At 41.4% G+C, this 11,739-nt stretch overlaps 1 protein-coding gene across 1 annotated transcript in view; it reads right to left on the reverse strand.

The window, feature by feature from the left end:
• Positions 1-272, reverse strand: part of ARHGEF26 (Rho guanine nucleotide exchange factor 26) — a 140,457-nt gene extending 140,185 nt beyond the window's left edge. Inside the window, exon 1 of the mRNA XM_061193533.1 lies at positions 202-272. The gene's annotated coding sequence lies outside the window, so the exon portion shown is untranslated. The remainder of the gene's footprint in view (positions 1-201) is intronic.
• Positions 273-11,739: the final 11,467 nt, after the last annotated feature.

The raw sequence follows: 11,739 nt of genomic DNA on the forward strand, positions 1-11,739 counted from the left end.
TTTCCCGCGCCCAAACACCACCCGCACGGAAAGAGACAGCCACCAATTCGCCGGGTGCAAACTGATGCACAAGAAACTTGGGACGAGTTCAGCTTTCTCGGGAAACTCGCCGCGGGACCCTCCCCTCCGCCGCCAGCCAGCCGCCCGCCCCCGTCGTTGGTCCCCTAGCGCTCTAGCTGCCCGTCTCCCAGGCTGATTTACCTTCAGGGCTTTGCAGAGCCCAAGGCCAAAGAGCACCCACCGCCCCGTGGGTGGCCCGGGACCCAGACCGAATCGCGGCAGCAGGAGCTCTGGAGAGCTCTGCAGCCGACCAGGCGTCGGCTCCACCCCTAAGCTTGACCCCGCCCTCAGCCTTGGCCACGCCCGGGCCCGCCTCAGTCGCAGCCATCCTGGAGCCGCTGCCCTCCTGCCCCGGTCTCTCGTTAAAAAACACACAAGCGCACCTGGGCTGGGTGCCGAGCTCCCGGGTTCCGGGCCGCGAGATGCGGGAAGGGGCGGCGTGGGAGCTTCGAGCGCGCAGGTCCGTTGCCTGGAGCACAGCGTGGGAACGAGCGTGGGAGCCCTGCCAGGATGTAATTTACGAAGCCCTGGGCCCCCGGCGGATCTCCCCGGTAGAAACCCGGAATGCCGAGCAGAGTAGGGTCTGTGAAATGCGTGAGCTGGAGCGCGTAGCTCTGAACGCAGAAAGCCAGACACCTCTCAGCATTCGGGTTGTCTTAAAACACAAATCCGATGCCTTGCTCCCCTGCTTAAAATATCTTACAGACTGATAAGTTTTCTTGTTTGTGCCTGGAGTATTTCCGGAGGTATACTTACAGCCAGCTCGGGGGAGGGGAAACTGGGTGCCTAGGAAGCCGGAGGGAGGGAGTGTTTTCATTCAATAATCTTTGGATCTTGTATACTTTGGATTGCGAATGTTACCTATTAAAAGTAAACGCAATTTAAATTACAAAAAAAAAAGCTTATTGGTTTCTAAGCATACACAGAATAAAATTCAAAATCCTCTCCATAGCTTATGAGGCCCTACAGGAAGTGCTTACGTCTGTAGCCTAGTCTTTTCCCGCAACACCTGTTCCTTCACTGTTTTTAGGCCACACCCACTTAAAGTTTGACAGCCTCAGAATCTTCCCTTTTGTTCCTCCTTGACCTTCTGACCTGTCACTCCATCAGAGAGGCCTTCCCTCTTGAATCAGATTATGGCTTATTTATTTTCCCAGCCACCTGTTCTCTTCCTTTCCTCCACTTGCCACAATACGCAAATATATTTAATCATATATTCATTTTTATGTTTATCTGTTTTATCCTCTTTTGACTGAAAGCTGCAAGAGGGCAGGGCCCATGTTTCTTTATTACCTCCTCTGTATTCCAGGCACATAGAGGGCACTTAACAAATATTTGTTGAATGAACGAATGAATGAATGAGAGGAGTGATGTGAGGACAATGACCAACTGCCCCAGAGTGCTCCGTTGCCAAGTAGTAGAAAGTTGGTTGTGTCCTGGACAAGCTCCAGCTATGTGAGAAGAATAAGGCAAAGTTGAGAAGACAGATGATTTTTGGACCATAAGATCTGTATAATTAATTCTATTAGCAAGACATATGGGCTGTTCTCCAAGTTCTCTTTTTTGGCATTCACGCATTCAGTAAGGATGTATCGAGCATCCACTGAGCGCTCCTGTTTGCCCTGGACAGGTTGAATGTGATGGCCAAAAATATTAAGAGGCAATCTCTGGGTGGTGGTGAGATGAAGCCTGATGTTTTTCATGCTTATTTATACTTTGCTATACTTTCCAAATACTGTACATTAAATATATATTACTTTGATCTGAGATATTTCTGTAAACTAGAAGAAATGGCATCAAAACATAAGAAATTTTTCTAAAAAAAATTTACCAAATATTTTGGTTGGAAGAAATATGGCTGCTTACATACTTATACCTACCCACTTTTTTTTTTTTTTTTTTTTTGGCTGTGTTGGGTCCTCGCTCCTGTGCGAGGGCTTTCTCCAGTTGCGGCGACCGGGGGCCACTCTTCATCGCCGTGCGCGGGCCTCTCACTATCGCGGCCTCGCCCGTTGCAGAGCACAGGCTCCAGACGCGCAGGCTCAGTAGTTGTGGCGCACGGGCCTAGTTGCTCCGCGGCATGTGGGATCTTCCCAGACCAGGGCTCGAACCCGTGTCCCCTGCATTAGCAGGCAGACTCTCAACCACTGCGCCACCAGGGCAGCCCCTACCCACTTTTTAATATAGGGCATTTTCTATACTAACCCATATTACTTTTATATTGGAAAAATATAATACATTTAATTTTTAAAGTGCTTAGCTAATGACAAATGAAATGTTACCTAATTCAGAATGCAATTTGTGACTTACGTTAAGAAGTTGTAAATGGTGATGTGAGAAGCTAGCTTCTCTTCAAATTATGTTGGTCCTGCAAACAAGCCTAACTGATAATTGTGAAGAAATCGCAGGATCTCCCTACCTCATTCCTAAGCAACAACATAATACCCACCAAAACAAGAACAACGACAAAACACCAAGCTCTGTTCCTTCACTAAGGGAAGCTTGGAAATTCACAGATCTACTGCCCATTTTAGCCTCCATTCAATTTACCACATCTATTCAAATCTAGGACATCTTTGATTGTATGTACCACGGAGAAAGAAAAAGAGCTGCCAATTAAACTATGAAACAATGTGTTGTCACATAGGATCTTTTTAATACTTACTGAAACAGTGCTTTTAGACTTAGATATAAATTTTTCAGTAATGTACATATTTAGAAAAGGAAAATATAAGCAAAATAAATTGGTTAAAGTATTTCTACAAATTCTGTACACAGAGTCTAATTCTCCTGAATCCCTTTTCACACAGAGCATCAATAAGTGTGTTTTTCCACACAATATCATTGATAGTATAGCATTTCTTAAAAGGATGTCCTAGCCTTGTCTCTGGGATTTGCTTCCTAGCCAGACACTCATTCTTCAAGTTTGATGCTGGCATAATCCTATTTGACTAAAAGCATAGTTTTCTTGTTCAACTGAATTATATGTCACTACAACCTATGTAGCCTCTCTATTAATGGCCAGAAGGAAGTTTCTGACAAACTGAAGTTCCAGGCCTTCACTATTGACTTGTGTGATACATGAATTGGTTATATTAGTCTCTTGTTGTTTTGGAATTTCTTTCATCTAATCTGACACATCTGGCAATTTCTCCTGCCTTCAACTGCATTTCTTAGCATATGGCTTTGACAAATGTAGTATTAAATTGCATAGAACTCAGTAAAATGATGAAATTCGAGCAGTTATAACCATGTTCACAAATACAAAGACAATGCCAACTATAACAGGACTGCCACCTGGCCACTGGCTGTTTCTTTAATAGTAAGACACATCCCAGTTTCAGAGATGTTACAATGTGAGACCAAAGTACTTCTTAGTATTGGAGAAATACAGTATGTGAAACTATTAGAAATGATACATTCCACTGGTAAGTTCTGATGGTATATATTTTTAATGAAAAAATTTTAATTTCTTCCCAGTTTTACTGAGATATCATTGACATATAACATTGTAGTAGTTTAAGGTGTACAACATGATTTGATATATGTATATACAAGTAAGTCCCGTACATACGAACGAGTTCCGTTCCGAGAGCACGTTCATAAGTCCAATTTGTTCGTAAGTCCAACAAAGTTAGCCTAGGTACCCAACTAACACAATCAGCTATATAGTACTGTACTGTAATAGGTTTATAACACTTTTCAGACAAATAACACATAAAAAACAAACAAAAAATAAAGAAAACATTTTTAATCTTACAGTACAGTACCTTGAAAAGTACAGTAGTACAGTCAACAGGTGGCATACAGGGGCTGGCATCAAGTGAACAGACAAGAAGAGTTATTGACAGGAAGAGGGAGACGAAGTAGGAGATGGTAGAGCTGAAGGATCATCAGCAATAGGAGATGGAGGGCAAGGTGCAATTTCACACATGCCTGACATTGATGGCACGCACGTTCACATCTGAAAGTTCACAACTTGAAGGTTTGTATGTAGGGGACTTACTGTATGGTGAAATGATTACCACAATGAGTTTAGTTAATATCCATTACCTTGCATAGTTACAGATTTTTTTTCTTGTGATGAGAACTTTTATGATCTGCTCTCTCAGCAACTTTCAAATATACAATACAGTATTGTTAACTGTAATCACCATGCTGTACATTACATGCCAGAACTTATTTTTCTTATAACTGGAGGTTTGCACCTTTTGACCACCTTCACCCATTTCCCCCCAATGACATATTGAACTATTAAAATATTCAGTGGTATAATACAGGGTCTTAGAGGCTGAGATACCAATTATTGCTACATTTACTAAACAAATTTGCACTTATCACCAATTATGTGTCTGGAATAATAATTAGGCTAATTTTAAAGTGCAATTTGCTAACTAGTGTTATTACCTTGAAGTTAAATCTCACGCAGTCCTTTTTTTTTTTTTTTTTTGGCCACACCACGAGGCTTGCAGGATCTTAGTTCCCAGACCAGGGATCAAACCCAGGGCCCAGCAGTGAAAGCACGGAGTCCTAACCACTAATACTTACTGGGTGCATTTAAGTGCCAAGCACTGGGCCAGGCCTTCCTGAAGTTTATAACTTGCTGATTAACAACATCTGAAACATTAAAATAAAGAATTAAGGCACCTAAGCTGAGTAAGGTGTATGATAAGCTCTCTGTTCTCTGAAAGCCTCTGTGAAGGAGTCTGGGTAGAAGTGGACCAGAAGAATAGGTAAAATATCACGAGATGGAGAAGAAGAGAAGGGCATCTGAGAGACATGTCCCAGCGTGAGCAAAAACATGGGGGCATGGCTTGGGAACTCATATTTATTAAGTGCCAACTATATTTCAGGAACTAATTTAATCTCAAACTAATCCTGTCTCCACTTAAGTAATGAAGAAGCTGAGGCTCTAAAAGCTCTTCTCATACTGCTGGAAAGTGGTTGAGTCAGAATCCTAACTCAGATCTGTCAGGCTCCAGAGCCCATGCACTCCACATACCAGAAACTAAAATCGCAAGAACAGGGAACTGGCATTTAGAAGTTGTGGGAGATAAATCTGGCTAAATCTGGGGAGAATAGAATGTGGTGTGTTACATAAATTGAGGGGTCTGGATTTTACTTGGATAACATCTGACACTCTCTGAAAGTATTATATTTAAACTTTGCTATCTTTTAAAACAATAAATCTGATAACACCAGTCTCAGAGATTAAATAAATAAATAAATAAAAATAAACAGATTTGTTTGTGCATTAAAAAATCCACCTAAACCCATAAAATCTGAGGGAAATCTTCTCTTGGAAGGAAATTACAGAAAAATATTTAAATATATACATAACAGACAAAGCATTATATCAATATCACTCACAAATCTATAAGGAAAAGATAAAAGTGGAAAAATGAGCAGAGTGATAATACAAATTTTAGAGAAGACACAAGTGCCTTCTATACATGAAAACACACTCAGGCCCAATAGTAATAACAAAATTAAAATAGTAATGAGATCATAGTTTTTCATCCATTAGATCAACAAAGATTTAAAAAAAAAAACCCACTGTTGGTAAAAGTGCAGGCAAAAGAGGGTTCTGACTCATTCATGGTAACAATGTAAACAACCTTTCTGAAGAGCAATTAGATGATACTTAATCAAAACCTTGAAAACAGGAAAATCTTCAACCTAGTAATTCCATACACAGGAAATAATCCTGAGGAAATAATCTTTGATGTGTAAAAAGAAGTATATTGTTCAAAGATGTCCGTCAAAGCATTTCTTATGGTGGCAAAAGATTAGAAGCGGACTTCATCATTAGAAGACTCGCTAGTAAATCATGATGTAAAATGCAACCACCAAAAATAATAGTGTAGATATATAATTACTCATACAGAAATTCAAAATATGATAAGTGGGGGAGAAAAGCTACTTTTAAACACATTATGCAGAATGTCCTACTTTGAGGTTTTTTAAAAATTTATTTATTTATTTATTTATTGGCTGCGTCAGGTCTTCATTGCTGCGCACAGGCTTTTCTCTAGTTGTGGAGAGCGGGGGCTACTCTTCGCTGCAGTGCGCGGGCTTCTCATTGCGGTGACTTCTCTTGTTGCGGAGCACAGGCTCTAGGCGCGCAGGCTTCAGTAGCTGTGGCACGTGGGCTCAGTAGTTGTGGCTCTCGGGCTCTAGAGCGCAGGCTCAGTAGTTGTACAGCACAGGCTTAGTTGCTCCACGGCATGTGGGATCTTCCCAGACCAGGGATCAAACCTGTGTCCCCTGCATTGGCAGGTGGATTCTTAACCACTGCATCACCAGGGAAGTCCCGAGTTTTTTTAAATGCAAATAGCTGTGTGTAAATACTTAATACTGAGATTTGTAATATTCAAAACGTTAGCATGTCCACCTCTGGTACCAAAATTAAAGGTGGTATTTCAGTTATACTTTGCTGTGAAACAAACCACCTTACCACTTAGTGGCTTAAAATAGCAAATTTTATTATTTACTGTTCCTCACCATTCTGTGGGCTGGTGTGGTGTGTCCTTCTGCTTCTCCTGCGGGTCTCCCGGGGCTCTCCCACGCTGCTGCAGCCAACTGTGGGGTAGGCTGGATTGGAAGGGCACACAGAGCCTCACTCACCCGTCGGACGGTTGGTTGGTGCTCGCTGTTAGGTGGGGCTCCTCAATTCTCCCTTCCTCAGATCTTAAACATCCTGGACAGGCTTAGTATCCCTGGTACAATGAAGTGATGAGTCAAAATGACAAAGAAAAAATCTGGAAAGGATATTTGAAAAAGAGGTTTTGAGAATTGATTAGTTCTCACTGGGAAAAAAAGTTCTTAAAAAAAGACTTTCTAAATAAATGGTTCTGAAGAACCCAGGGGCAGGACAGGAATAAAGACGCAGATGTAGAGAATGGACTTGAGGACACGGGGAGGGGGAAGGGTAAGCTGGGACGAAGTGAGAGAGTGGCATGGACATATATACACTACCAAATGTAAAATAGATAGCTAGTGGGAAGCAGCCGCATAGCACAGGGAGATCAGCTCGGTGCTTTGTGACCACCTAGAGGGGTGGGATAGGGAGGGTGGGAGGGAGACGCAAGAGGGAGGGGATATGGGGATATATGTATACCTATAGCTGATTCACTTTGTTACACAGCAGAAACTAACACAACAATGTAAAGCAATTATACTCCAATAAAGATGTTAAAAAAAAAACAGCTCTTACAGCTCTTATAATAATGATTTATATATTACCCTGTGTTTTTTAAAACACTTTTTTGAGCACTTACAATATACCAGACCCTCGCTGAACTGCTTCAAGTGTGTTAAATGACTTAACCATCACAACAACCTTATGAGGTAGAAACTACCACTGTCTCCAGTTTATAGATGAGGAAACTAAAATGCAGAGAGGTTAAGTACCCGTACAGTCTTGCTCCAATCTGCCTCATAACTATTACACCATTATACTGATATTATTTGTGATTCCATTATTCATTTATATTCATCTTTTTCACAAATAAAATGTAAGCACCCCATTGTCAGTTTTTTCTCTATCTCCTATAGTTCTTCAGTAATGAACAGATTGATCAATTGATGATAACGTCCAGAGGAAGAGGAGGCAAACCAAGAGGGGTCATCCAATCAGGAGGAGAAACGCTAAAGCCTTAGAAAGGAAGAGTTTCTGAGAGGAAAGTCAGATCAGTAGTCCTGTTTGTCAGCTAGTATTTATTTGGCTCCTGGCTGGTACCAGGCTCTGGGCTCACTGTAGATACAGTAGTAAAGAAAGTAGGTATGATCCTGCTAACTGCCCCTGCCATGGTCTTGCTAACAGTCTGTCAGTAAAGACCAACACCAGATGGCATCTAATGCTAGCCATGTTGCTCATTTAGTGCCCTTTCAACCAGCCCCTCCCGTCTTGGTGGGCATAAAAGCCAACATGCAGGGCTTCTGGAGAAAGCAGTCCGCATGAAAACTTAGTACAGCCACCTAACTGCAAGGGTGGGAATTTTGACAGTAGAAGGGAGGAGAAAAATAGGACAGTTGCTGGAGGGAAAGGGAGAAATAAGTGGCTTTATTTCAAGACTAGGGACACTTGGCTGGAAGTCAGGCAGCTGGGTTTTCAGTTTGTGTCTGCCACTTTCTAACTGTGGGAATGAGGACAAGTCACTTAATCTTGAAGACCGTAGTTTCTTCAACTGCAAAATGAAATTGTTCCCCCTCCTCAGCACAGCTTGAGGAACACTGGTTCAATTAGAATAATTTGGATGAGGCCAGTCCAATGGCTGGGGAAAATGGGACACAGAAGTGGGGCGGGGAGCGGAGGAGATCTGACAGATAACTGTACAAAAATGAATTCCTAATTAACTTTTCCCCTATCTTGAACAGCAAATAATTAGAATAAAATTGTTCTTTAGGCTATTGTCTCCTACTCTAGCCTAAAGAAAAAAAGATCATAATGAGAAAAGGATTAGATCTTGTTGAAAATGGCTCAGAGGACTCTTCTTGACAGGACCTAAGGAAATGGTAAGATTTGTTCAAGAGGAAGGGCTTCTTTCTTGCAGCCAGTTTTTGCCAGCAGCATCCAATCTGCTAATTCACAACTGCAGGGAGAATGATTTACATCTGATCTACTGACCCTCCACTGACACTGCGTTTTGAGGGGGGAAGCTCTCCAGTGAACTAGAGTGATTAAGATGCCGGGTAAACCACAAGGTCAGGTGGAGAGTGACTCCCTGAACTGGTCAGGCCCCAGAAGCTACTGTTCACTGTTCTTTGAATTGTAGGGATAACATAAGCAACTGAGCAGCCAGTTTCTTCAATGGGTTCTAGTCTGAGGTCACTGCATGGCTTGGACAGACCCTTCACCTCTTTAAACAGTAGTTTCCTTGCTGGTTTGGTATTTTATTTATTTATTTATTTGAATTTTATTTAATTTATTTTTTTTATACAGCAGGTTCTTATTAGTCATCCATTTTATACATACTAGTGTATATATGTTAATTCCAATCTGGTATTTTATTTTTTTCTTTTAAACTTTTAATACATTCATGTGGTAAAAATTGGGATTGTACAAAAGTAAAAAATACCCCCTGCTCTTGTCTCTAGTTTCCCACTTGGCCCTCTAGAGGCATTCACTGTTAACAGTTTGTGTATTTTATAAATTTTCAGATTTATGGTGGGACATAAACAAGCATATATATCCCCACATACACTAGACACCCATACACACACTAGTGTCCTATAATGAGGTTCTCATCATTTACGTGGGATATCATTCTATACCAGTACTTATAGAGCCACCATATATTTTTCTAACGTCTGCATAGCATTAGGTAGAATCAAATGGAATTACCATTTTTATAAGTCAAAAACAGTCTAATACCGGCAATTTCATATGGTTCCACCTAATTGTACATCATTTATTAGCAAATTTAAACATTTAAATTATTTCTTCACAAAATCTGAGCACCAATTAAGAAAAAAGTTTCCTTTTAGTTCTAAATTTCCGTAATTCTTTGCTTTGTTCCCATTCTTCAATTCCTGGGGCAGGTAAGGTAGTAAAAGAGAACACTTTATTGAACAAAGAAAGAGGTATGGTTTAATTCTGCTTTGTATAATTAGAAGTCAGCTCTTAATACAATCTTAATGGTGAAATTTGGTGAACATGCTCTAAGCAGTGTTGTGTTCCTTTTTGGGGAAACTGGATTAGGGGTGCTATCATCACTAATTTCCCTTGGTGATAATTTCCCAGTGCCTATGCCCCTTCTTTTCTGTCCTTTTCTGGACCCTGCTCTTTCTCTGAATTATCAAAACGGTATGTAGAATCATAACTCTTGTTTCATGAAGTTTGTTAAGTAATTTGAACAAAGAGTTATCTGAATAGGCCACACTGTTCCTTTTGTATGAAGTATTTGGTGTTTGCAAGAGAAGTCAAGATAAAAAAAATTCTGCTGTGTGCCCTCCATTTTCCAGGTAAAACTGTATCAGGAATCATGTGGGGATACTTAAAACTGACCGATATTTTCAAGTTTTCTCCTGCCCAGATTTGTTTGGAAGAAATCCAGTCTTACGTATCTCAAAAATTCAGCAGGGAAAAGCAGCTGAAATAAATTAAACCCGTGATTACTAAATTCTGTGTTTACCTAGACATTCTGGCATTTGGTTTAAAAGACAAAGCTTTTTAGAAGGGTTATTTAAATTCAGTTTTGCTACAGATTTTAAATTGGAAGAAAAATGGTAACAGAGTAAAGCTCTATAAACCATACACATTTGGGCTCATTACCAAGCTACTCATTACCAAGCTACTCTCACCAAGCAGTACTGATAGAGTTTGAAAAATGCTTTCCAGAGTTGAGATCCGCCACCTAGCAACCACTTTGAAATGCTTCCTGCGCTGGCCCAAGACTACTCAAAATGCCCAGTTTTAAAATTGGTGGGTGTTTTGCTGTGCGTGGGCCACAGTCATTGAAGGGAGGATTAGAACTTTGTTTTTAGGGCAAAGACATGCAGATTAGAAGAATTGTTTAATTTAACTGCTCAACTGGGTTTTGGAATAGAGTTGGCAGATTAAATACAAATTAATGATTGCACCAGACATACTGTACTAAAAATTATTTGTGGTTTCTCTGAAATTCAAATTTGACTGTGCATTCTGTATTTTTATTTGTTCAATCTGTCAACTCAGTTTTGGAGAGAATTTTGTAGTACAGAGCGGGGGAATATTTATAGAATATACATCACATATATTAACTTGATCCCCCCCAAGGCTACTGATGTTATGGATCTAAAGTACCTTTCCCAGAGCACTGGCTATTGGACCTAGCAGGGAGCCTGAAGCATAGGAGGCCACAGGTAGGGCGCGAGCTAACAGAAGGGGACAAGAAATCAACCCAATGTTACACCCTGGGAAGCTAAACTGAGGGGAGGACAGGCAAAGGAAGGGGCTAGCTGTGCAGGAGCAGGCCTCACAGGGTATAACGGTGCCAGGTGAGGAGGCGGGACTGCCTAGACATCTGGGAGGAAGGGGGAGTGGTGTGATGTCAGTATTCATTTCATTTTTAAGGAGTAGAGGAGGAGAAGTAAAGCCCTCTACGTAAATGTGCCCTCTGAAGCTTGGGCTGAGATGGAAGAGGTGCAACCTGGGATCCCATAGAGGTCACTGCCACCTCCACGCAGCATCCAAACAATCCTTCGGTCACTTAAACCAGCCTGGAGAGCCAGCCTGGGGCTGAGAGGCTTTGTCAAGACCCTGCCCTTCCAGCTTCACCTGGCCCAGTTCTGAGCTTGGGAGAGGCTGTCACTTTGTCTTCAATCCAGATCACAGCCCCCATCCCCACCCCAGAAATCTGCAGCCCCTGCTTGTTAACCCAGTGGCACAAAATAGTTAAAACAGAATGCATATGTATTTCCTATGTGTTTGCACATTATTGAACATCTCCCGAAGGACACATAAGAAACTGCTAAATGGGGTGTGGAGAAAAGGGAACCCTCCTACAGTGTTGGTGGGAATGTAAATCGGTGGAGCCACTATGGAGAATAGTAGGGAGGTTCCTTAAAAAACTAAAAATAGAACTACCATATGATGCAGCAATCCCACTCCTGGGCATACACTGGAGAAAACTCTAATTCAAAAAGATACATGTACCCTGTTGTTCATAGCAGCACTATTTACAATAACCAAGACAT

The sequence above is a fragment of the Eubalaena glacialis genome, chromosome 6 (assembly GCF_028564815.1).
Source record: "Eubalaena glacialis isolate mEubGla1 chromosome 6, mEubGla1.1.hap2.+ XY, whole genome shotgun sequence".
Lineage (NCBI taxonomy): Eukaryota > Metazoa > Chordata > Mammalia > Artiodactyla > Balaenidae > Eubalaena > Eubalaena glacialis.